Raw genomic sequence first — 23,094 nt, 5'->3', positions numbered from 1 at the left:
CCAATTTGAAGGTTCACCTCTGAAAGAAAATAAAAAAAAACAAAAATAGTTCTTTCTTCCTCGAGTCTGAAGCCTTCTGTCACTCACCTTAGATTCTCAAAACAATTCTGTTTTGCAGTTCACATATAGTAACTACTGTATGCTGCCTGGTAATGGATTAATTCATGCATATGTTTTAAACCCCTCCACAGATTATAGGTTCCTGAAGATCAGAAATCTTGTTCACACCTAACAAATTGTCTTCGCAACACCTGGGACCGTAGATGTTCATTGAATTGTTCATGAATGAAAAGGGATACATATGTAACAAAATTATTTTAATGTGCCTTTACTTTCTTTTTGGCAATATAATTATATCCTCCCCATCTTCCTCCTCCTCTTCCTACATTACTAACTATAAATTATAGGAAAATTGAAATTAAAGAAAGCAATGGTTTTGTATTTTCTTTACTCCAAAACTTTTTCCTTTTTTTTTGATTGTTCTAGTTCTCGCCCACTGAATCACATTTAATTTTATATAATTTTTTAATAATGTGGATCTAATTTTTGTCTTACATTTTCGCTGTGATATAATTTTATATTGTATATATTCTTTTCAATTATCATGTATAATTTTTGAAAAATAGTTTATTTAGAAGATGCACCATACTTTATTTAATACTTACATCAGTATTAGCACTACTATTAGGTATATATGCCACTTACTTTTTTTCCCCTATTACAGATGTCAGTAACCCTGAATCCAATCTATGCAATTATAACCAATTCAAAGGACTCATGAGGAACAGGACAACCTGGTCAAAAGTAGACTGAAGCATGGTGAAAATACTGTGAAAGTTTTCTATCTTAAATTATTAAAAATGTGTGTAAAGTTTACGTAAAGAAACTCTGGTTCCAAAATTCCAAAATATGAGTAAATATATTAAATTTATTTAGGAAATTAATTGTTTTATTCCAAATTGTAGAAAAATATTTACTAGAGTTTGCTGCATTGAATCTTATGTCATTCAGGGTCATCAATCATAGGGAAAGGAAATAGAGTTTAAAAAAGAGAAAGAAATTGATAAGAAAGAGGACTGAGAAAACATTGGTATAATCTCAAGTAGTATTTAAATAGACTGAGAGAAACTAAAACATAAAATTATAAGCATGATGTGAACTCTAGATAAAAGAAAATAGCAAAACTGACATGTTGATATTGACTTTGCACAGCACAGTAATCTCCCAAGTGAAGCACCCTTGAATTTAAATTTCAAGTGGGTGTTTATACTATAAGAGTTCATAGAGCAATAATGGAATTTGAGAGGCCAAGGGGCTCCTCTAACATGCCTATAACTTGGACTGCTATTTGTCTTCTGTCTTATCTTCCATTCTCACTCCTTTGCTCTTCCTTCCTTCTTTCCTCTCTTATTTCATTCTATTATCTTACACTCGAGGGCCACTCAGTAGATTAGACCCTGTCCTCCAAGCTGGAGGTACAAGAAAGAACCTCTGTCCCTGCTCTCATGGATCTTATATTATAGTAGGGGAGACATATAAGACAAATAAATAACCAAACACAATAATGACACAGAATAATAAAGAAAAGGAAATGTGGTTCTGTGGCAGTGACTGGCCAGGTGTGTGTGTGTGTGTGTGTGTGTGTGTGTGTTTGAAGGGTTGTGGTTTCTGCTGTTTTAGTTGGAATAATCTGGGAAAGCTAACTAGAGTAAGTAAAATAGATATTCTAACACATGAACAATACAGAAGACTCAGATACAGGAAAATTTGGGGTAAAATTTTTCAGACGAAAAGCAAAACAAAACAAAACCAAAACCCAGCAGGTGCAAAGATATCATGGCCAGCATGAGGTTGATGATTCAGAGCAAGAGGAAGGCAAGTGTGGCTAGATCACGGTGACTGTGCTTGAAAAGAAGTAAGTTCTATATCTTCCTGTCCTCTAGGAACATAAAGCTCTGTATGGCAATCAGAGAAACCACTAAGCTACACCTTCAACAGCAAGACCAGAAGGAATGATTATAGAGCCAACTGAACTGATTTTTGGAAGCATCAGAATATTGCAATATCTCAAATGAGCACCGTGGAGTCTCCTTTGTGTCTCCGGGTGAAACTCTAGATTCTCAAATTAATTGGACTGAAAATAAATAGATAAAATACAAAGTGTGTTGCCTAAATAGAAATATTAGTTTTGTCAGAATGAATAGACAGTTGTAATGCTTATAAAATTTGGCTATTCCTTAGGAAAATATTCCTGGATGACACTATTGAGATTTTCAATAATTTGAGAATGAGGGATAAATCAGGCTTAATTTTTTAGAAAATCTATTTATCATCCAATTTACTAAAGCAAATCATACTCCCCAAATTAAATACAGTGCTTACAGAATTGAAAAGAAAAACAGTGACACATAGGGCTATGATAATACTTTGTATTTTCCAGATACTCACAAAGAAAACCCAGAGAGAGCATTTTAATGTCTGTTTCTTAAAAATAAAAATTAAGAAGCAACATAGATTAAATTTGGCTAAAGTTTCCATGAAATATGATATAATTCATTGAGAATGAATGATTTCTTCTTTTCTGGAAAAACACTAGAATTTTAACTCTCCATATTAAAAACAAAATCTGAGCTGGAGCCTATAAAAATGTGACAAGGATCGATATCATTCTGAAAAATTACACAGTTGCATTTTATATAATTGTCCTCAAGGTTGGCTATAATTTGACTTGGATTACAGATCATGTGTGATTTACCATGCATCTTATGTTCTGCTTCATACGTTTCACAAGTTATTTTATTCAAGGATATCTGACCAGATTTCATAGCCCTTGAGAGCACAGAATATGTTGCTTCTTTCCCATAATTTTCTGCAGAGTCTATATTCAAGAAAATTCAACAAGTTTTCTCTAATAACATAATTTCTACTCTGATGTTATATAAGTTTTGATTATATCACTAGGATAAAATAGACATTTTTTTCTTTGAAAAATTATACTAATTTTCAAATTTTCTTTGAAAATATTCTTTATGAAATTATACTAATGTCCACCTATATTTTTTCTAGTACTGTAATGATTTCTATTTTACATAAAAAATTGTTTTTGTGTAATGTGTAATATAGGAAAGTAACTTTTTTATTTAGCTGTAATGAATGGTCAGTTGTCTCAACACAAATTAATGGTTAATCTGTGTTTTCAATATGAAATTTCTTTATAATATATTCAATGCCTCACTTATGTCAATAACATTACTTAGCATTTGGTGAAAGCTTAAAATGTTCTAAAATCTTTCTTATTTTACCATTATCCTATTTTTTATACACAAATCTATATGGATGATACTATTAAAATCCACACTTTACAGATAAAGATCCTGAAGTGTACACATGTTAAGTAAAGCTGCCTAATGTCCTGCAGCTAGAATGTGACAGAGAAAGTAAAGTCTGCACAAATAAAAGTGGTGGAAATGTTAATTAAACAGTATTTGTTGAGTATAGTTTAAACACATAAAATTCTTAAAAATACTTGAAATGTTTTTTACCCTATGTTTTTTAGACATTTGCCTTAAAGGTTAAACAATACCAGACACTATTCTAATCATATAACAAGTTTTAATTCATTTAACTCTCAAACCCACCTTAAAAGATAGTTACTGGGAAGAAACTGAGGCAAAAAGGAGATAAGTAATTTTCCCAAGGTCACATGGTAGATAGGTTGCAGACCCAGGTTTCACATCTGGGCAAAATTACACCAGTGTGCATGCTCTTAATTATTGATTATATCCAAATCTTTTCCTTTGATTTGTCTTAATAATCAAGACGTTTTTATATAAAGATGAAGAAATTAGAATATGCAGAATGAGATGTCTTTTTGAATATAATTGTGTAACTAGAATATCCAATAAAATTCAGAAACTAGTTAATATTAAAGCAAATAATTTGGTATAGTATTTCTATATATCAGCAATAGCCAGTCACTAAATACAATTTTTAAAATTCCAATTCAAACTAACACATGTGTAATTTTTTCAACAAAATCAACTGCTTGCTTAATATATTACATCCTACATTTTTCCTTTGAAATGTGTAGTGATATCATATAGAAAATCATTTATTCAAAAGATTCAATGTTTCAATACCTCTAATGAGGAAAATGCAAGATATAGTGAGCAAAGAATCAGGGAGTTCTCAGAATGAAGATGGTAATTCAGTTGATTCATAGAAAAGGAGTACAAAGTTTCCAGTGGTAAGGTAAAGGAATAAGTCCCAGGCAGAAGAAATACATGTACAAAACAGATAAATATAGGAATGCACAGTTTACTTTTTATTCAGAAAATGCAAATGCTTTGCTATTTTTAATTTTTATTTTTCAATTATTCCTACTTTTTTCTTTATTACTATATTTCCTTTCTCATACTTTTCTTAGGAGTCATCATGTTTTAATTATCTGAGTTCAAATGCCTATTTTTTGTTAAAATGTTCTTTTTTAATAAAGTTGACATTTAAGGCTTTATCTTTAATTACAGCTTTAGTAGCTTTTGCCATAAGTTTTGATAAAAGATTTTCACAGTTTGTAATTGTGTAAATATTATGAGGTTTGTAGCTCTGCAAAACAATTTTTGACAAAATGTTTACCTGGGAATATATTTTCAGACTTTAAAGTGATTTTTTTCCTTAACTATTTGCTATAAATTTCTAGATTTATTCATTTGTTATTTGCTACTATGACCTGTATGGTTTTCTCTTTTGGAACTTTTCTTTGTGTTGTAGCTTTTATGCTCAACTTTTGAAAAATGCTATATAAAATGTGATAATGTTTCTCCTATCCTTGAGATTTTATGAATTCATAAGCACTATCTTTTTTTTTTTTTTTTTTTTTTTTTTTGCGGTACGCGGGCCTCTCACTGTTGTGGCCTCTCCCATTGCGGAGCACAGGCTCCGGACGCGCAGGCTCAGTGACCATGGCTCACGGGCCTGGCCGTTCCATGGCATGTGGGATCTTCCCGGACTGGGGCACAAACCTGTGTCCTCTGCATCGGCAGGCGGACTCTCAACCACTGCGCCACCAGGGAAGCCCATAAGCACTATCTTTTAAAAATAAAATGTTTCATCTATAATGCCCATTTTCTTGTATGTTATGAAGTCTAACATTTAAGTTTAGAACTAAATATTATGCAAGCAAACTGAGAAAATCAATGACTTCAACCTGTACGGAGTATTATTGAGTTTCAAGAGTAAAATATAATTATTTGAAGTTAAGAATTTTGCACTAGTTCTATAATTCCAGGCATTTTTTGTACTTACTTAGAGGGTATTTTCTTTTTTATGAATACCATAAAATTATTAGTAGTTTTCTAGGATAGTAACTTATACTAAATTATTTTTAGAACATTAAACTTAGGGAGATTTATTTTAGCATTTAAGCTTATCCTAAACTAGGACATGCATAAGTTTCTTTAATAAAATTTAATCTTGAAAAATATCAGGTTAATGCCATTGTGGAAATGTGTTAAAGAACTAACGTTATTTTAAGTTTTAGCATGAGAATATAAAAAGCAAAAATTTCATGTCATATTTATTCTGTAAACAGTTTTTATTTAATTTTGGAAAAATTGAAGATGTAGTTAAAACTTAAGACTGATTTGATTGATAATATACACATAATATTAATGTTTCATAAACATGTGAAAATTTGCTGTTGACTCAACATCATACGATGAATAATTATGGTTTATGCATATAATTATAATCACCTCATGACAATTATTTAGTTTAGGAAGGTTATAAAAATCTGATGTCTCTTATTAACAATAAATTTATCATTTGTATACAAAAATCATTTTCAAAAAAATTTTGGCATAGTTTTACCTTATGTACTATATTTAGTCCTACAAATGCCTTGCTTACTCATACTGAAGACAGAAAACTTAAATGATTACCAGAAGTTTCACAGCTAATTAATGGAAAAGTTGATTTACCTTAAATAGTCTGTTTGGATGAAGGCAGTGGTGATGGGTCATCTAATTTCTTGAAAGAGCTCCTGATACTTCTGGAATCAGGACCCATGATGCTATAAAACATATGTTAATTAACAATTCTGACAATCAAAAAATTGCAAATGACATTGGGAGCAAATACAAAAGAACTATAATTGAAAATTAATAATATCCCCAAAAGTACATATATAATGTCACATGGGGAAGAGGGAATGGCTGCTCAGAAACCCAGTAGCATTTGCCTTGGTGGATTCATCACAGTTCAAGGAATGGATAACACTCTCCCAGGATCAGTTTGTTTGCAGTTTAAGAGGAAAGCTCTCTCTGTGCACAGACTCATATTAGCCAACTTCACAGCAACTGATGGGTATAAACCACTGATATGTATGAAAGAAAATGTCATTGTTCATTTACACAGAGAAATTAATCTGTCGAGTGAATCAGAATGTTTAACTCAGCTTTTCTAGCATATTCTCTTCCTATAGGGAAAATATATTGGAAGAAACCTTCTTAAGAAGTTTAAGTGGAGAACAAGGAATCAATTAGCTGATTAAAATATCTTTCAGGTAAAGCCTAACCTGTGTAATCAGATTGCTAATGTTGGATTGGCCAGAACTCCATCCACTTTGAACCTTGAACCATGCTAAATGAGCAGAATCAACACACTCTTCCCTCCCCCACCTCAACTCTCATGATTGGTCACTTTTCTACTATTTTAATTTTTCTCTCGTGAAGAACATAAACCAGTTTTCTGCATAGCAAGCAGTGAATTCTTATATCATAGGAATTAAAGTGCTGAACTTTACCAAACTAGCCCATTACTCAGTTATTCACAATACCTTGTTTTACACTCATTTATGGCTAATCCTGTATTTTTGATACACATTTTATTAGTTTAAATTTTAGAATAAAATCTAATTCTGGCTTTTGAGGGTACCTCAATTCAGCCCATATTTGTCTTTCATCTATTAAATGTGATTCTTTTTCTGTTGATATTGAATTTCATACATATTTTCAGAATATTTTGAGAATTTGTAGATATGCACACATATTTTATTGATATGAATCTATAGATACATATTTTGATATAGATAGATAACTTCTCAGGAAGTCAGAAAATGCTCATCCAATCTGTGTCTGCAGTAGGCATGGGTATACATAGCAATTGTGTATGTTTTAATATTGATTCACTTGAAGTTTTTCAATTAGTATGTGAAAAGTTATTCATAGTTTACTCACTTATTGAAAAAAAATGGTCTTCAGCTCAACAATAATTACATGCTGAATTAAATTCTCTCTTTACTCCCTTCTCCTCACCAACCTTTAATTAGATTAGCTGGAGTATTTGGAATGTAAAGGGATATTGTGTAAGAAAAGAACAAACAAACATTTTTATGTAGCACACTCTCCTGCTTTGGGATTCTCTCTAGTGAAGGTTATTTAACCTTAGCTTAGTCAAATAAAGACGTTTTTCTTTGGAGAGATGCCTTGTTTCTGTCTACTAAAGGTAGTTCACTTTTCATTTTTGTATATTGAAATGCCTACTTTATTTTTTAGTCCAAAATGTGTTTATTGGGATGGTTTCCCATTCATCTTGATTCAAAGTGTTTTTAGTGCTGTTTCCCTTGGGAGAAGCATCCTTCTGTAAGCCTTGCTTTTCCTCCTGTGGGCTAGCAGAGGACAGTAGAGCAGCCAACACACAAAACTACCATTTTTGTATGGCTAAAGATGGTGGTGATTTTATAGCATCCTGGATATTTCACATCCATGAAGTAAGAATTAGGGTTCTGCACCAGGTACTTCTTGTATTTCCTCTTCTCTTCTGGAGAGGGATGAAGATAATTCTTTTCAAGAGGCATGTTCTCCTAAGGAGGTCATCACCAAGTGAAAGGTTGAAATGCCTCTTTGTTTCAACGTTGGTTAGCTCCACAAATGTTAATATTCTGAATCACACATATTAGTTTATTTTTTTTCCTTTGAAGTATATTTTTATTTTATTAATTTACAAGGGCATCAAAGGCTTAAAGTAGCAGTAGCAATTACTACTAATTAATCAAATAATGGGCCTTTACATATACACTTTATGGAGGAGACTACTAGCTGATGTCAAACCCACTAGCTTTTCTTCCTGGAAACACTGCTCCACTACATTTTTAAGACTCCAGTGAAATTAGGAATGGTCATATGACTGAGTTCTAGTCAGTGAGTTATGCACACAGTTAAAAATTTCTTTCCATGATTCTATGTTCTTTTGTCTGGGTGTAATGGAAACAAATACTAGAGTGAACTTGAGAGCCAAGTGTTGGTGTGACCACAGGATGGAAGTATCCTGAGACTCTGCTTGGACTCGATGAATATTCAGCTAATAAGTGTGAAATCTTAGACCCAAAGATTTTCTCACTCCAAATTATTATTATTATTACTATTTCGTCATTTGCCATGTTGTCAAATATGGTGATTTTACAGAATATTTGAAAGTTCAGTACCTAGAGTCAGAGAAACCTGCATTTACAATGATTCCAATACTTACTAGTTGTGGGGACTTGGGAACATTTCTTAATCTTTGCCTTTTTTTTTTGTATCTATAAAATGGAAGTTATAACAGTTTTTACATTATAATGTAGGATTAGGTGAGAATATTTAAGTTAAAGGCTTACCAGAATGCTTTATACATAATAAACATAAACAAATGAGAGATTGCTTGATGTTTGATATGAAGTCCTCCAAAGATTGTAAAATTTGGGAACCATCTTCCCTCTCCTAAATTGCATACTCCTTTTGCCCATTTTTCTTCATTTATGTCAAGCTTTTTATATAAATCTATAGTTTTCAAAGGGGTACATACCAAAATTCTCTCTTGGACTTTCTTGTTTAACAACAAAAAAGAAATAGAAAATTAAAAAATAACATGCAGAATTAAAAACAGAGTATCATGTTAAAATACATGTAATAAATGTAGGTGGTGAAATATATATTCTCATATACATTACATTCTGTTTGGTAGCTTTGTAAATAGTGGAGAAATGACTGGTGGATGAAAGGTAGCATTTAAAGTTGTATACTGAAATTACTGTGATCATCAAGATGACAGCAGGTTATAAACTATTAAAAATTTTGAGGTGCTCCTGTTTATCAATTTTGTAGAGCCTTACCACATATTATTGAAGTTGAAATGAAAAATACTAGAGGAAATGGAAATAAACAGTAAATAGGACAAAGTCAGAATGACCCCAGCTGGATGGAATATCTAGAGGGAGTAAGGGTTTGAGAAAAAGAACAAAAGTAAAGTACAAAGATGGCTTTTAGGTTATAATAAAAACCAGTTAATTGAGCCTGAGGAATGGAGAATTTTTAAGGTACCTCAGACCTGTTGCATGTCTTTGGTACCTGTTGTATAACTTGGCCAGGTCACCTAAAGGAACTAGGGTAAACTACATGCTAAAGGAACTAGGGTAAACTACATGCTTGGTACCTGCAAACTGCCTCATCTATTCTATTTGGTGATAATTTCAGGTCCAGGAGATGATAGAGCTCATTCTTGCTGGGTGGTGGTTTTTGGAACTTTCCCTAATACTTCCTGCTTTTCCCCAAAGGGATAAGGCCCAATTAATGGGCTTGGCACTGGTATACAGGAATTAAATCTCACACCAGCCTACTTTCATTCTTCATCTCAGTGATAATGACTGTTAACAGTCAGGTGTTTTTCCAAGTCTTTGGCTAAGTATTATATTTTCTTAGGCAGTCAGTACATGACCATTGAATAAATGGATAAGAGCCATGAGGGTTGTAGGAAGAGGAAGGAAAACTAACAATTTATTGGGGATATATAATATTTCATGAACTTTATGATTTTTTTAAAATTCAATCTTCACAATTGCCTCATTATATCCCCATTTTTAATGTGAGAGATGTTAGTGAAGTTAGTTACTTACCCAGGACCACACAACAGGTGAATAGTAGAGCTCAGATGCAAAAAAGGGCTGTTTAAATTTAAGCTTTCAAATACTGGCTCAGCTATGCAACCATAGGCAAGTTATTTAAAATTTCTCACCTGTTTCTTCATCTGGAAACTGAGAAAGATAACAATATCTCATAGGATTTTTTCATGAATTTTAAATGGTTCATTTAAAGTCCTTAGAACAGTACCAGGCATATAGTAAGCTGCATGAACTACTACTACTACTACTACTACTATTATTATTATTATTATGCTATGCCATGTTTCTTACAACCACACCACTAAATGCCACCTCCCTTCTTCCTCACCACTGAAAAATGCAGTTAGTTTTATTTTAACCTATCTTTGTTGCATTTGGTGAGAGGTGGAAACTAATTTATGTTGAGGCCCTTCTACAAGCTCTGCACTGAGTGTTCGTGGTGATTTTGCAATGTTGTTCTGCTTGCATGTTACATATTAGATACATAGGGTGGATATCACAGGCAAACCCTCATTAATTTCTCCTCTTTTTTCAGTACCTGGAAGTACTAAACTGCTGTCAGGTTTTTGTTCTTTGTTTATGTATCAATTCTCTGGTTTCCAGAACTTCGCATTTGCTGTTCCCTTGTTTTTGACATGAACGCTTCCAAGAAGTCACCCTTGACCCTCTAAGCTTAGTTTCTTCAATTCTATTGTACTTAGAGTTCATCTTAAGGACAGGGACTGGATAGTTGTTTGCAATTGCATAAACTTAAAAAAAAGTTTGTAAATAAAATCAATACTAAAAATAAATATATAAAATATTAAAATTAGATTTAATTAAAATTAAAATAATATATAAATACTTAAAAAAATAAAATAACATTTACAGAATATTTAAACTAAGCTCTCTTATAGGTTCTTTAAAAATAAACTTTCAAAATAAGAAATATAAATTTTCAAAGGATAGTAATCTATATTCATTGCATGTATCTGAGACTATTGTGTTGTATCAGGCTGGAAGAACTACATTTATTATAGAGAGTTCCACATATTTAGCAGTCTACTTGGTAAATATCAATAGATATTTCTACTTCTTCAAATATGCAATAAGTATATTTATTTAATTGGCTGAACTTTATTACTAAAGATTTAAAAATAGAAATATTTTTTAAAAGTCTAAAACATTCATTAAATGGGAAAAAAATTCTTCCTGCTTTGAACCTGTTTCTCTCAAATATGGTGAAATCAACTTTTAAGCCTCATCAAATAATAATTTGTGGATTCTGCATAAACAGCATCAATTTTAGTAATAGAGGTAATTTTGTCAAACTACTCTTTTTGAAAATAGAGGCATCTCACTGGCTTTTTGCCCCTTAGCAGTTATTAGATTGAGAGAAGCACCATTTTGGAATTCAGAACTGGTGTCTGGGATCAAAATGAACATAGGATAATGATACTGTTAAATACTTATGGTTCCTAATGAGTTATATTTTTACAATGGGGCTTGAATTTCCCTGAGAAGAATATGATAGGGCCATATCCCCACTTACATTAAAGTTCACATCATTGGAGGGTAATATGTGAGAAATGCTGGCATAGATTTCTAATACCATTTGTGGTATCTAACTTCTAGAGATCTAAAATCTAAAATCCTTTCAAAAGTTTGGATTTATTTAAAACTGTCTTAGAAGTAAGTGATTTATGAGGGCACTGGCTAATGACTAGTTTGAAAAGGATTTCTTTTGAACACTCTGATGCTAATTATATCATGAATTACACTCAGATATGACCTGATAGCACCTCTCGGATTCTGAGTTTCTGAAATGCTGAATTTCTGTTCAAGAAGGTATGGCTGATAATTTAGAGTTTTTTCCTTTAACTATTAACCAGAATCTTTGGTATCTGGCTCCCAAAATAAACAAAAAGAAACAAATGAATAAAGTTACAAAAAGCAAGTTCATATCACTCTTTAAATTTTGTGCCTACTTAGTTATGTTAAATGGAGATTAATTAAGTTAAATGGCTGGGATTATTAAAAGTAAAAAAAAGCTGTAATAATTAAAATCAATGATAAAAATTCTTATATTTTTCTAGTATTACATTTTTATTTGATGAACAGTAAAAATTGAGGTCACTACTTCAAATTACGATTGTAGAATTACAACACAGTAGAACCAGTGTCAGTGAAACTATAAAACTCATGAGACAAAGGAGTAAGGAAGTAGAGTCATCAATATATTAACTGTTTCTTTAGAACATTGTTCTAAAAATACATATTTATGATATGAGACCTTGGTACAGCTATCTGGTCAATTAGAACCTATCTTTTAAGTAATGACACCAGAAGTATTTACTTTCTGCTTTCTATTGGCACGTTTACTTATTTATAGTGCAACAATTTCCACCCATCTGGGACACATGTAAAGATGCCATTGCCTGCATACTTATATTTTATTCAGAACCACATCAATGCAGTAATCCTCAGATTATCTGAATAATTTGATGCAATACAGTAATAATTCACAGCATTACACTCACTGAGTAAACAGACATACTAACTAAGAGATTAAGAAATTATATATGCTAAACCTATATCCAACATTTAGAATTCACAGCAGTGGAATCACTAGATCATCAATTCATGGTGGGCTCTGTTTTTCTTTTCCTGCATTTATGGTCACTTGGAAGAGAGAGATATTTTACCCTTTTCTAGCTTCATACTAGGCGTTAGACTTTGGAAAAGTCACAGTATTTTAGGATCTCAAGAGTAAAAGAAGTATTTTAGTTTCTCTTGTTTAGCTACTCATACAATGCTTAAATTATCTATCTTGCCTATTTACTCTAAGTAGATTTCTTGAATATTTTCCATGATTGTTAACTCATTGCCACCAATGTAAATTCATTGTTTTCCCAAAATTCATATTACTGGAATTTATGTATATTCCATGATCTCTTTTTCTCAAATTTTTATTGTGGTAAAATACACTTCACATAAAATTTGTCATCTTAACCATATTTAAGTGTACAGTTCAGTAGTATAAAATGCATTCATATTGTTGTGCAATGATCACCACCATCCACCTGCAGAACTCTTCATCCTACAAAACTGAAACTCTGTACCCAGGAACAATAACTCCCCATTCACTCTGCCCCAAGACCTGCCAACCACCATTCCATTCTCTATCTCTATGACTTTGACTACTCTAGGTACTTCATATAAGTGGAATAATACAGTTTTTGTCTTTTTGATTGGCTTATTTCCCTTAGCATGATGTCCTCAAGGTTTGAGCATATTGTAGCATGTCAGAATTTCCTTCTTTTTAAGGTTGAATTATATTCTATTGTATGTTTATACCACATTTTGCTTATTCATTCATGTCAGTGGACACTGGGTTGTTTTCCATGTTTTAGCTATGAATGCTGCTATGAACGTGGGTACACAAATATCTCCTGATGTAGTGATCATGTTTGATGTTCAAGACACTGCTTTCAATTCTTTAGGGTACTCATCCAGAAGTGAGATTGCTGGATCATATCTTAATTCTATTTTTAATTTTTTGAATAACTTCCATACTGTATTTTACAACACCTGTACCATTTTATATTCCCACCAACAGTGCACAATTGCCTCAATCCCTCCACATCCTCACCAACACTTGTTTTTATTTATTCTTTGCAACAGCCATCCTAATGAGTGTGAGTGTTTTTCATTGTGGTTCTGATTTGCATTTCCTTAATGATTATTGATGTTGAACATCTTTTCATGTGTTTATTGGCTATTAATATATCTTATTTGGAGAAATGTCTATTCAAGTTTTTTTGCCCATTTATGAATCAGGTTGTTTTTGGTGTTGTTGTTGTGTTTTAGGAGTTCCCTATATATCCTGGATATTAATCCCTTATTATATATACAATTTATAAATAGTCTCTCCCATTCAGTAGGCTGACTTTTCACTCTGTTGGTACATCAGTTTTAATTTTCATAAAGATCAATTTGTCCATTTGTCCTTTTGTTACCTACCTGTGTCTTTGGTGTCATATCCAAGCTATGTCTTTGGATCTAAAGTGAGTCACTTATAGGACATACTTCTGCTATTTTGCTGTTTGTTTTCTATATGTCTTACAGCTTTCTTATCCCTAATTTCTGTCTCTTTGTATTCAGCTGATTTTTTTTTTTTTTTTTGGCTTCATGGGTCTTAGTTGTTGCACGGGCTTTTTCTAGTTGTGGCAAGCAGGGTCTACTCTTCATTGTGGTGTGGGGAGTTCTCATTGCGGTGGTTTCTCTTATTGTGGAGCACAGGCTCTAGGCGTGCAGGCTTCAGTAGTTGCAGCATGCAGGCTCTGGGGCGTGTGGGCTTCAGTAGTTGTGATGTGTGAGCTCAGTAGTTGTGGCTCGTGGGCAGGCTCAGTAGTTGTGGCTCATAGGCTCTAGAGCGCAGGCTCAGTAGTTGTGGCCTACAGGTTTACTTGCTCCTCGGCATGTGGGATCTTCCTGGACCAGGGATCAAACCCATGTCCCCTGCATTGGTAAGCAGATTCTTAACCACTGCACCACCAGGGAAGTCCCTAGTTAATTTTTATAGTGATATATTTTAGTTCATTTCTCATTTCCTTATGTGCATATTCTGTAACTATTTTCTTTATGGTTGCCATGGAGAGTACATTTAATATCCTAAAGTTAACACACGAAGTTGAATGTATTATAACTTAACTTCAGTAACATACAAAACCTCTGCTCATTTACAGATATGAATCCACTCCTTTCAGGTTACTTTTCTTTTTTTTTTTGCTGTGAATGTACTTTATATATATTTTTTGAATTTTTGTTAGACAGTAGGTTCTCATTAGTTATTTATTTTATACATATTAGTGTATATATGTCAATCCCAATCTCCCAATTCATCCCACGACCACCACCACCCCCATCCCCCACTTTCCCCCTTGGGGTCCATATGTTTGTTTTCTACATCTATGTCTCTATTTCTGCATTGCAAACCAGTCCATCTGTATGATTTTTCTAGATTCCACATATATGTGTTAATATACGATATTTGCTTTTCTCTTTCTGACTTACTTTACTCTGTATGACAGTCCTAGATCCATCCTCATCTCTACAAATCACCCAATTTCGTTCCTTTTTATGGCTGACTAATTTTACATTGTATATATGTACCACATCTTGTTTATACATTTGTCTGACAATGGGTATTTAGGTTGCTTTCATGAGCTGGCTATTGTAAACAATGCTGCAACAAAGAGTGGGGTGAATGTGCCTTTTTGAATTATAGTTTTCCCTGGGTATATGTCCAGTAGTGGGATTGCTGGGTCATATGGTAATTCTATTTTTAATTTTTTAAGGAACCTCCATACTGTTCTCCATAGTGAGAACATAGCTGTATCAATTTATGTTCCCACCAACAGTGCAAAAAGGTTCCCTTTTCTCCACATCCTCTCCAACATTTGCTGTTTGTAGATTTTCTGATCATGCCCATTCTAACTGGTGTGAGGTGATACCTCATTGTATTTTTGATTTGCATTTCTCTAATGATTAGTGATGTTGAACATCTTTTCATGTGCTTCTTGGCCATTTGTATGTCTTCTTTGGAGAAAGGTCTATTTAGGTGTTCTGCTCATTTTTGGATTGGGTTGTTTTTCTTTAATATTGAGCTGCATGAGCTGTTTATATATTTTGGAGATTAATCCTTTGTCCGTTGATTCATTTGCAAGTATTTTCTCCCATTGTGAGGGTTGTCTTTTCCTGTGGTTTATGGTTTCCTTTGCTGTGCAAAAGCTTTTAGTTTAATTAGGTCCCATTAGTTTATTTTTGTTTTTATTTCCATTACTCTAGGAGGCGGGTCAAAAAAGATCTGCTGTAATTTATATCAAAGAGTGTTCTTCCTATGTTTTCCTCTAAGAGTTTTATAGTGTCCGGTCTTACATTTAGGTTTTTAATCCATTTTGAGTTTATTTTTTTTGTATGGTGTTAGGGAGTGTTCTAATTTAATTCTGTTACATGTAGCTGCCCAGTTTACCCAGCACCACTTATTGAAGAGACTGTCTTTTCTCCATTGTATATCCAGGCCTCCTTTGTCATAGATCAGTTGACCATAGGTGCATGGGTTTATCTCTGGGCTTTCTGTCCTTTTCCATTGATCTATATTTCTGTTTTTGTGCCAGTACCATATTGTCTTGATTACTGTAGCTTTGGAGTATAGTCTGAAGTCAGGGAGACTGTTTCCAACAGCTCCATTTTTTTCCCTCAAGATTGCTTTGGCTATTCGGGATCTTTTGTGTTTCCATATAAATTTTAAGATTTTTTGTTGCCACTGGTAATTTGATAGACATTGCATTGAATCTGTAGATTGCTTTGAGTAATATATTAATTTTCACAATGTTGACTCTTCCAATCCAAGAATATGGTATATCTCTCCATATCTTTGTGTCATCTTTTATTTCTTTCATCAGTGTCTTACACTTTTCTGAGTACAGGTCTTTTACCTCTTGAGGTAGGTTTATTCTTAGGTATTTTATTCTTTTTATTGCAATGGTGAATGAGATTGTTTCCTTAATTTCTCTTTCTGATCTATTGTTGTTAGGGTATAGGAATGCAAGAGATTTCTGTGTACTAATTTTGTATCCTGAAACTTTATGAAATTCGTTGATTAGCTCTAGTAGTTTTCTGGTAGCATCTTTAGGATTCTCTATGTATAGTATCATGTCATCCGCAAAGAGTGACAGTTTTACTTCTTTTCCAATTTGTATTTCTTTTATTTCTTTTTCTTCTCTGAGTGCTTTGGCTATGACTTCCAAAACTATGTTGAATAATAGTGGTACGAGTGGACATCCTTGTCTTGTTCCTGTTCTTAGAGGAAATGCTTTCAGTTTTTCACCATTGAGAATGATGTTTGCTGTGGGTTTGTTGTATATGGCCTTCATTATTTGAGGTAGGTTCCCTCTATGCCCACTTTCTGGAGAGTGTTTATTATAAATGGGTGTTGAATTTTGTCAAAAGCTTTTTCTGCATCTGTTGAGATTATCATATGATTTTTCTTCTTCAATTTGTTAATATGGTATATCACATTGATTGATTTGCATATACTGAAGAATCCTTGCATCCCTGAGATAAATCCCACTTGATCATGGTGTATGATCCTTTTAATGTGTTGGTGGATTCTGTTTTCTAGTATTTTGTTGAGGATTTTTGCATCTACATTCATCAGTGATATTGGTCTACAATTTTCTTTTTTTGTAGTATCTTTGTCTGGTTTTCGTATCAGGGTGATGATGGCCTCATAGAATGAGTTTGGGAGTATTCCTCCCTCTGTAATTTTTGGAAGAGTTTGAGAAGAATGTCTGTTAGCTCTTCTCTAAATGTTTGATAGAATTCACCTGTGAAGCCATCTGCTCCTGGACTTGTTTGTTGGAAACTTTTTTATCATTGTTTCAAATTTATTACTTGTGATTTGTCTGTTCATATTTTGTATTTCTTCCTGGTTCAGTCTTGGAAAGTTATACCTTACTAATAATTTGTCCATTTCTTCCAGGTTGTCCATTTTATTGGCATAGACTTGCTTGTAGTAGTCTCTTAGAATGCTTTGTATTTCTGTGATATCCACTGTAACTTCTCCATTTTCATTTCTAATTTTATTGGTTTGAGTCCTCTCCCTCTCTTTCTTGATGAGACTGGCTAAAAGTTTATCAATTTTGTTTTTCTCAAAGAACCAGCTTTTAGTTTTATTGATCTTTGCTATTGTTTTCTTTGTTTCTATTTCATTTATTTCTGCTCTGATCTTTATGCTTTCTTTCCTTCTACTAAATTTGGGTTTTGTTTGCTATTCTTTCTCTAGTTCCTTTAGGTGTAAGCTTAGATTGTTTATTTGAGATTTTTCTTGTTTCTTGAGGTAGGACTGTATAGCCATAAATTCCCTCTTAGAACTGCTTTTGCTGCATCCCATAGGTTTTGGATCATAATGTTTTTGTTGTCATTTGTCTCTAGGTATTTTCTGCTTTTCTCTTTGATTTCTTCAGTGATCTCTTGGTTATTTAGTATTGTATTGTTTAGCCTGCATGTGTTTGTGTTTTTTACATTTCTTTCCCTGTAATTTATTTCTAGTCTCATAGTGTTGTGGTCAGAAAAGATGCTTGATATATTTTCTTAAATTTACTGAGGCTTGATTTGTGACCCACGATGTGATCTGTCCTGGAGAGTATTCCACGTGCACTTGAGAAGAAAGTGTAATCTGCTGTTTTGGGATGGAATGTCCTATAAATATAAATTAAATCTTTCTGGTCTATTGTGTTATTTAAGCTTGTGTTTCCTTATTAGTTTTCTGCCCAGATGATCTGTCCATTGGTGTAAATGAGGTGTTAATGTCCCCCACTATTATTTTGTAACTGTCGGTTTCCTCTTTTATAGCTGTTAGCAGTAGCCTCATGTATTGAGGTGCTCCTATGTTGGGTGCATAAATATTTACAATTGTTATATCTCCTTCTTGATTGATCCCTTGATCATTATGTAGTGTCCTTCCTTGTCTCTTGTAACATTCTTTACTTTAAAGTCTATTTTATCTGATATGAGTATTGCTATTCCAGCTTTCTTTTGATTTCCATTTGCATGGAATATCATTTTCCATCCCCTCACTTTCAGTCTGTATGTGTCCCTAGGTCTGAAGTGGGTCTCTTGTAGAGAGCATATATATGGGTCTTGTTTCTGTATCCATTTAGTCAGTCTATGTCTTTTGGTTGGAGCTTTTAATCCATTTACATTTAAGGTAATTATCAATATGTATGGTCTTATTACCATTTTCTTAACTGTTATGGGTTTGTTTTTGTAGGTCTTTTTCTTCTTTTGTGTTTCCCACTTAGAGAAGTTTCTTTAGCATTTGTTGTAGAGCTGGTTCGGTGGTGCTGACTTCTCTTAGCTTTTGCTTTTTTGTAAAGCTTTTGATTTCTTCATCGAATCTGAGTGAGAACTTTGCCAGGTAGCATAATCTTGGTTGTAGGTCCTTCCTTTTCATCATTTTAAATATATCATGCCACTCCCTTCTGACTTGTAGAGTTTCTGCTGAGAAATCTGCTGTTAACCTTATGGAAGTTCCCTTGTATGTTATTTGTCATTTTTCCCTTGTTGCTTTTAATAATTTTTCTTTGTCTTTAATTCTTGTTAATTTGATTACTATGTGTCTCGGCGTGTTTCTCCTTGGGTTTATCCTGCCTGGGACTCTCTGTGCTTCCTGGACTTGGGAGGCTCTTTCCTTTCCCATGTTAGGGAAGTTTTCAAATATAATCTCTTCAAATATTTTCTCAGGTCCTTTCTCTCTCTCTCTTCTCCTTCTGGGACCCATATATTGTTAATATTGGTGAATTTAATATTGTCCCATAGGTCTCTTAGGCTCTCTTCATTTCTTTTCATTCTTTTTTCTTTATTCTGCTTCATGGCAGTGATTTCCACTGTTCTGTCTTCCAGGTCCCTTATTTGTTCTTCTGTCTCAGTTATTCTGTTATTGATTCCTTCTAGTGTATTTTTCATTTTAGTTATTGTATTTTTCATCTCTGTTTGTTTTTTCTTTAATTCTTCTAGGTCTTTGTTAAACATTTCTTGCATCTTCTCATCTTTGGGTCCATTCTTTTTCCAAGGTCCTGGATCATCTTCACTATCATTATTCTGAATTCTTGTTCTCGAAGGTTTCCTATCTCCACTTCATTTAGGTTTTTTTCTGGGGTTTTATCTTGTTCTTTCATCTGGTACATAGTTCTCTGCCTTTTCATTTTGTCTCTCTTTCAAGCATTTGAAAGAATGTGAATATGGTTTTCTTTCCACAGGCTGCAGGATTGTAGTTCTTCTTGCTTCTTCTGTCTGCCCTCTGGTGGATGAGGCTATCTAAGATGCTTGTGCAAGCTTCCTGATGGGTGGGACTGGTGGTGTGTAGAGCTGGGTGTTGCCTTGGTGGGCAGAGCTCTGTAAAACTTTAATCCACTTATCTGCTGATGGGTGGTGGTGAGTTCCCTCCCTGTGGTTGTTTGGCCTGAGGCACCCAAGCACTGGAGCCTAGAGGCTCTTTGCTGGGGTTAATGGTGGACTCCATGAGGGCTCACGCCAAGGAGTACTTCCCAGAACTTCTGCTGCCAGTGTCCTTTTCCCCATGGTGATGCACGGCTGTCCCCTCCGCTTCTGCAGGAGACCCTCCAAGTCAAGAAAGTAGGTCTGGTTCAGTCTCCTATGGGGTCACTGCTCCTTGCCCCTGGGTCCTGATGCACACACTACTTTGTGTGTGCCCTCCAAGAGTGGAGTCTAAGTTTCCCCCAGTCCTGTCGAAGTCCTGCAATCAAATCAAGTTTTGCCTTCAAAGTCTGATTCTCTGGGAATTCCTCCTCCCATTGCCAGCAGGTTGGGAAGGCTGATGTGGGGCTCAGAATTTTTACTCCAGTGGTGGACTTCTGTGGTATAATTGTTCTCCAGTTTGTGAGTCACCCACCCAGTGGTTATGTGATTTGATTTTATTGTGATTGTGCCCCTCCTACCATCTCACTGTGGCTTCTCCTTTGTCTTTGGATGTAGAGTATCTTTTTTGGTGAGTTCCTATGTCTCCATGTCAATGACTGTTCAGCAGTTAGTTGTGATTCTGGTGTTCTTGCAAGAGGGAGTGAGTGCACAACCTTCTACTCTGCCATCTTGAACCAATCTCCACTCCTTTCAGTTACTGATGTCAAAAAATTACATTGTATGTCCAAAAACATAAACTTGAAAAATTTTAGTGCACTAATCTCTTAAATTCTGTAGAAAACAATATGTAGAGTTACAAACTAAAGTTACACTAATACTAGATTTTAGTCTAATAATTTTTTTTAAAGTATTAGTATCTTAAATAGTGTAAAAACAAAAAGTGGTGTCACAGACCATTGTTTTAATACTAGCTTTTATAACTGCATATGTATTTACCTTCACAGGATCTTTATTCCTTCATACAGCTTTGAGTTACTGTCTAGTACCCTTTCATTTTAAACTTTAAAACTTCATTTAGGACTTCTTGCAAGGCATGTCTAATGATAATAAACTCCCTCAGTTATTGTTTAACTGGGACTGTGTTAATTTCTCCCTTATATTTGAAAGACAGTTTTGTTGGATATAGGAGTCTTAGCTGACATTTTTTTTTTTCTTTTAGCCCCTTAAATATCACCTCACTGACTTCTGGGCTCCAAAGTTTCTGATGAGAAAGCTACTGGTAATCCTTGTACATGATGAGTCACTGTTCTCTTTCTGCTTTCAGGATTCTCTCTTTGTCTTTGTTTTAAAATGCTTCCATTATATGGTATCTTAATGTAGGTCCTTTTAGTTCATTCTACTTGGTGTTCATTGAGCTACTTGGATATTTATATTCACATCTTTCATCAAATTTGGAAAGATTTTGGCCATTGTCTCTTCAAATAATCTCGCTGCCCCTTTCTCTTTCTCTTGTCCTTGTGGGAGTCCCACAATACATATGTTTGTCTGGTTGATGGTATTCCATAGGTGCCTTAGGTTTTATTCACTTTCCTTCAGTCATTTTTCTTTCTGTTTCTCAGAAGTTAATTTCAGTTTTGCTTTATTAAATTTATTGATTCTTTCTTCTGTCTGCTCAAAACCACCTTTGAATCCCTATAGTGTATTTTTTATTTCTGTTATTGTACTTTTTCAGCCCTTTACTTGTTTGTTTGTTTTTTTTTTTTCTTTTAGGTTTTCAGTCTCTCTATTGATACTTCCATTTTGTTCATACATCATTTTCATGACTTTCTCACTTCTTCCTTAGTTATTTGAATATCTTTAAGATGCTGTTTTAAAGTCTTTGTCTAGCAGATCTGTTGTCTAGTCTTCCTCAAGGACAGTTTCTATTGGTTTATTTTTTCCTATGATTGGTTCATATTTCCTTGGGGGTTTTTTGTATGCTTTGTGATTTTTCTTGAAAACTGGACATTTGAATTGAATAATGTAATAACCCTGGAAGATTATCCTCCTTTCCGAGAGTTTGTTGGTTTTTATTTATTTTGTTTTATTTTTCATTGACGCAGGTTGTCTCTGTGCTGAGGTGTAAATCTAAGGTTTTCTTAGGTCCTTTCTGAGCCTGTGCCTTTCCCTCAGCATGTATACTGACCCTGTAATTTACTCCATATATACAGTTGCTTTTGAATGTCTTAATACTTCCAAAAGAGGAAAAAAAGAAAAATAAAGTAAGAAGGGAAGCACACCAGACCCTAAATCCCCCAGAAATCACTTCAGTCAAAGGGAAGTGTTCAAAACAATGAAGGGTGGGGTAGTGCAATAAAGGCTGCCCACTTCTGTGACTGAACCTCCATGGTGAGAAGGAGCAATCAGTGATCAGAACACAGATCCCCAATATTTGTAGGACAGGGTCCTTATTTCCCACCCTGCTTCCTGCAAGCTGCATGCAAGCTTCTCCAGGAATACATGCACAGCGGCCTGCTATTAGGCTAGGTGGTGGGAATGTTATCCATTAATAAGCTAAGAGCTGAAATTTGAAATTGACTGAAATTAACTGAAATTCACCACCCAAGATTTCCCCTGGAAGTTGCAAGTCTTCAAAAGACCCCAGAGTCCCAAAATAGTTACTTCAGACAGTTCTGCCAGTGTAGTTGTTGTCTAGGTGGGAAGATGGATTATTGGTGCTTCCTATTCCACCATCTTCTCAGACTCCAAGTTCTTTTGAATTAAATTCTTAAGTATATAAAGTGGGGATAATGACAAATGCTTGTCCTCCCAGGATTAACATAAGGATGAAATGAAGTAATGCATATAGTACATATAAAGTATACAATGAAGAAATATATATCTCTATGATATCATTCCTATTATATTCGTTGTAGTAGATAGTATTATTATTCACAAGTATTCATTTCCCCTTTGATATTAGGCTTGACCATGTGCCTTGCTTTGACCAATGAAATATGGATGGAATTGGCATGTGTCTATTCTGGACAGAAGCTTTAAGAGCCAGAATGAGGTCCTATTTCCTGTTTCTTTCTGCCATCATGACCATTAGTGTGGGGAAGCCTAGGTCCCAGAGTAAATATTATGTTAAGTTGGGTCATTCCTAACCTACAATAGACTTGTCATATGTGCAAGAGGAAAGCCTTTGTTTTACAAGTCAAAGAGATTCTGGAACTTGTATATTATTACAACATAAT

General features: G+C 34.0%; 1 pseudogene; it reads right to left on the bottom strand.

Annotated features, from left to right (window-relative positions):
- Positions 1-7,606: 7,606 nt before the first annotated feature.
- LOC132502770 (small ribosomal subunit protein eS27-like) lies at positions 7,607-7,855 on the bottom strand (annotated as a pseudogene).
- Between the last annotated feature and the right edge of the window lie 15,239 nt (positions 7,856-23,094).

The sequence above is a fragment of the Mesoplodon densirostris genome, chromosome 1 (assembly GCF_025265405.1).
Source record: "Mesoplodon densirostris isolate mMesDen1 chromosome 1, mMesDen1 primary haplotype, whole genome shotgun sequence".
Lineage (NCBI taxonomy): Eukaryota > Metazoa > Chordata > Mammalia > Artiodactyla > Ziphiidae > Mesoplodon > Mesoplodon densirostris.
This window is presented reverse-complemented; position numbering and strand designations above follow the sequence as displayed.